Below are 4988 nucleotides of genomic sequence, written 5' to 3'. Positions count from 1 at the left end.
CCCTGCCGGCGGGGCGGGCGGGAGCGCGGAGGCCTGGCGGGGGCCCGGGGGCGTCGCAGCTCACGCAGCAGGGCGGCGGGGCCGGCCCCGGTACCCGGCCTGGCGTCCTCCTGCAAATAACCTGTGTCCTCTTGAAAGCGTCGGAAGGGTTTGCCTTGTGAAGGGGAAACAACTGCCTCCCCTCCCTGTTGGGGCTGTAGATAGGAAAACCTGTCAAAGCTCTGCCTGTCCTGTCTCGCTTAAAGCAAAATGCCTTTTTTTTTTTTTTAAATACTTTTAAAGGCTGTGCTGGCTGGGGCTTTGAGCAACCTGGTCTAGCAGGAGGTGTCCCTGCCCCTGGCAGGGGGTTGGAACTCGATCATCTTTAAGGTCTCTTCCAACTCTAACCATTCTATGGTTCTACGGTTTCACCGTCTTTGATGCTGGTATTCTCTGCCCTCATTTGCCATCCCACCTACGAAGGACTTCCCTGAATTCCCCCCTAGTTCTCTGGGCTGACGAGTGCCCGTTGGACCTGTGGTGGCAAAACCTGTGCTTGACCACTCTGATAGATGCATTTTTCTCCATGCAAAATAGCTGCAGACTGTTGGAGTTCTGTTTGCCAGTCTAAATTTCGTCAACCAACCATACATTGTGACTATTTTTCTTTAAAGCGTATGTGATTGTCTCCTTGCTACGTTACATTTTTTAAATGTAGCCAGATGGCAGTGAAACCATGACTGAATGTTGCAGTCCATTTGTGAAAAACATTTTGAAGAACATCCCAATTTGGGATTTCTTTTATTGCTGTTGAATACTTTTAGTCCTAATAGCATGCACTGTTTGAATAAGAATGCATATGCATCATAGACCTATGTGAAAAAGCTACTTAGAACATTTCATGACTTCTGATATAAGCCATCCACAAATCGAAGTTTATAAGAATTTAAGTTGAATCAAATGAATATGTAATTATTAACAGTAAATTATTTAAGCAGGACTATAGAGGTTACAGCTGCATCCTGCATTATAGTGTAGAAAAGGACTGATGTTATGAATGGCCTGAGTCGGTGAGGCAGGCCGGGTTCCACGCTATGTCTAAGGTAGCCTGAAAGTCCACAAATGGATAGGAGGGCTCATCCAAAGATATTATCAAGGAGAAAGGCCTCAACCGAGTGACTCTTTTTTCCCCCTAGATCTTTAAAGGAAAAATAAAAAAAACAAACAAACCGGTTGAAGTCTGGGCAAGTTTGCCATGGTCCTGGGAATGTGCTGTTTGTTCTGTAGAGAGTCACTTGGTCGACATTCCTGCACTCTTGGTTGCTGATTAGTGCTGTTCTCCATTGGGCATTTCCTCCCGACTTTGAAAAACAACAGTGAAATAAACTGAAATTATCTGCCTTTTACTTAAATTGAGAGTAGGAGTGGAGGCCGCTTTGTTGTACACAAATCCAAACAGAGCTTCTTTGAGGGATAATAGTCCATAAAATTCTTCCCACTGAAGTTTTGGTGTTAGAATGAGCATTTTTATTAGAAGAAAACTCTCTAAGTGAGAAAACTCGCACTTAGAACAGCTGTCTCTCTCACAGTGATTAAGATTTGCAATTTAAAAGGCTGCTGTCAGGGTGTTTATTTATAATTAAGCTCTATTTTTGATGGTCTGTTTTGCTGTACAGTGTGGGGGCTGTGGTAATTTGCCATTGCTTTTTACTTTGTTTCAGAACAACCTTAGTGCTTTGTTTTGTTTGAAACAATTTCTGATTAAATTCCAGCAACGGCATGACTGTGGGTTGTTGCTCTTGTCATTTGTGGAGAATGTGAGCTAAAATTTGGTGTAATTTTTTGTTGTTGCACAGGTGTGACTACGTTTTCCTTTTTCTTTTTTTTTTTTTTCCTAGCAGAGTCAAGGCCAGCGTGAGGTGTTCCCTCAGCAGCCACACAGCCTCAACAGGCTTCCTGCCAATGCGCTGTGCCAGCCAGGTACCAGAATGGATAGATGTTTAAGCAGTGATCTGATGTGTGCTGAACCCTGGTGTTACAAACCCTGGATTGTCCTCACCTGTAACTTCAGGACTGAGTCACTCATTTGGCAAACAGCTGCAGCACTTTAAGGGTTTATTGTCCTTCTGACAAAAGTTACAATCAGGTGGTAGGGGAGAGAGAGCAGGACCTAGCAGTGATCCCCAGTCACTTCAGTGAAGTCCAATGAGGGTCAAAAGACCCAAGGAAGAAATTTGAAGGAGACCACCAAACTTCAAGTTGAAAAGGCTGAAGGTTGCTCAGGTTCTGTTCTCCCAGCTGATAAGTCAGGGACATCTGCCAGAGAGGAGGTGACACAGGTATGGGGAGTTACACGAGTCAGTAATAGCCAGCTGTTTGCCCTGTATCTACAACTTCAGTGCTAATTCATGTTACCTGTTGCCATGTCTGTCACTTACAAACTACTAATCAGTTGCTGAAACTGCTTTGCCTTAAAGAAGATCTTGAAATATCACGTGTAATCATAGAGGAAAGGAAAGGAGGGAGGGGACGGGTGGGAAGATGAGGAATATCTAGGTTTTCTGAGAATGAAGGGCAGCCTGTCTTATTTTGCCTAGCCAGGAAGGCTCTTCTGGTAGGACTTTTCAAAGACGTAAAGCAAGTTGCAGAGGTTAAGACTGGCAAAATTTATTATGCAGGTGGCTGGAGCTTTGCACTTTGTGATTATGATGATTAAGCAGAGAACTCCTTTGGCTGTGAAGTATGATAGCAACATGCTTTTTGCATAATGTGACTTGAGTAGTTGCAACTGTTTATTTTCAGAATGTGGTGCTTTTTTGGTTAGGTATCTTTTCTACTTGCACTGTTGGGTTGCTGATTTAAAATTAAACAAACAAACAAAACCTCCCAGAACTAATCTCTGTGGACTGTAACTCTAGTGAAAGGCACGTTGGAAGTATGCTGTTCTGGAGCACTAGTGAGGACACCTATTACTGTTCCTAAGCGCTATTCCCTAGGGGTATGTGATCAAGACGGGCAATTTGCCAGCGGTTGTAAAAAGATTTAAGGAAAATATATTCTCAGAACTATGATGAGTTGCCTTCTGTGATGCCTGTTGGAGCTCCACTAACATTAGGAGGGAAAGGTAAGATTCACTGATGAGAGGAGCAGATCATTTTAACAGGCCCTTAGGCACAAGCTTAACTCTGCAGGATGCCTAGACTTTTGAAGAAAGTCAAAATATTCTTTGTTCTTGCTTCATAGCAACGGTATTTTCACACTTTAATGTCCCTGGTCACTTTATCTATGCTTGCTTTGGTTGTGGCTGCTCAAATCAACCCTAGATTATATAAATCTGCAGAGCTGGTGGTGTGATATAAGCTCAAAATGTGCTAGACAGCTTTAGAGCTATGTTTTTTCTAGGGATGTCAAACTTGTAATTAGAATTCAGTTACTAACATGGTGATTAAAATTCAGCAGTTGTTTTATGCATAATGTATGTAAAAGAGGAAGTGTCTGTTACAGAGTGGGAAAAGAGGTAGGTGGACTAACAAATTTTTGCAATCGAAGTTGCCATTTAAGAGAGTCCATAATTACTATGCTCTCCAAATTGGTCATACACACACTTCAGAAACATGGTGAGGAACAAGAAATAGAAGCTCCTGGGAAACTGCTGTGTTGAATTTACTTGTGAATTTGTGGAAATAACACTTTCAGGTAGTTAAGTACTGTTACATCTAGAGTTTGTACTTGCTCAATACAAATCCCATACCGTTGTTGTGTGGGTACATCTTTAATTAATCACTGTAGCCTCATCAAGGAGTTTTACAGTGATGGGCATGTTAGTACATAGTTTTTGATGGCTGTTCATTTAGAAACATAGCTCTTGGGATTAATTGTTGCAATGCCTATAATGATGTGTTGGTGAGAGAGAAGTGTGAATAGTATTGAAAGTGCCATTGCTGGTTCATATTGTGCTCCTTCTCTTTTTGGATATGCTGATGTCCCCCAAAGCAGTTTGGGTCTATGTTCCCTGTAGATTGAGAATTACATTATTTGGGAATATTTAGGAAACAATCCCTGCTCACATACATAATTGAAAGGCTTAATGCAGTTACGTCTTTCTCCCAGGTCCTTCCATAGAATGTGATAACAAACACACTTAGAGAAGGCCTAAGTGGAGCCTCCCTGAAAGCTCTTTATCTGTCCATTGACTGACTGGGTACCACACACAGATTATACCTGTTTGGTGTCTGAAGTGAAGTGGAAAATGTGGTGGGCGTTGCAGTTCTACAGAGGTGTAAGGACCTGGCAGCATCTGTCACTGCTAACATCACTGCAAAGGATGAGAATAATCTTCCTGTTTTGCAGGTGCAGAATGTGAGGTTTGGTTTGCTTAGAGCTGTGCAGGAAGGTGTATATCTAGGAAACCTGTATATCTGTGTCACGCACTTAAACTGCAAAATGATCCTTCAACCTGGTTTTAAGTGTATCAGAAGGAATGAAGGAAGAACATTATAAGAAAATACCAGAATTTCATATCCTGTTAATAGATGGAGAAAATAAAACATGGATTATTGGGCTACATTACCATGTTCTGCAAATTGCTGCTGTTGAACTTGGAAAAATATGATTATCAAATATTTGTCATTTTCGGAGGTGGAGTGCTAGATCCTCCACATGTTAAATTCTAATAATTCAAGCAAAGATGGAATGTGAGGCCTGCTTTAAAATAAACGAGGCCTGCTTTAAAATAAACAGTTAGTGAAATTCAGGGTCCCCTGGCTTTTCTGGGGCTTAGATTTCAGTTGATCTCTGCAAAGGAGTTGCAGAACTACAATAATTAAATTAGCTGCGCTCCTTAATGGTCTTTAATTTAAATAATGCTTACACATAGGATATAGCTTTCTCCATTAAAAAGAGAAGCTGCTTTTATTGACAGCTGAATTGATAAAGTACTATAGTGCTGCAGAATAGAAAATAGAAAAATTACACAACTTATGGATTTCTTTTATTTCAAGTTAGTGTTT

This window comes from Calidris pugnax, unplaced genomic scaffold (genome assembly GCF_001431845.1).
Source record: "Calidris pugnax isolate Ruff unplaced genomic scaffold, ASM143184v1 scaffold70, whole genome shotgun sequence".
In the NCBI taxonomy this organism is placed as follows: Eukaryota; Metazoa; Chordata; class Aves; order Charadriiformes; family Scolopacidae; genus Calidris; species Calidris pugnax.
Note: the sequence above shows the minus strand (reverse complement) of the source record.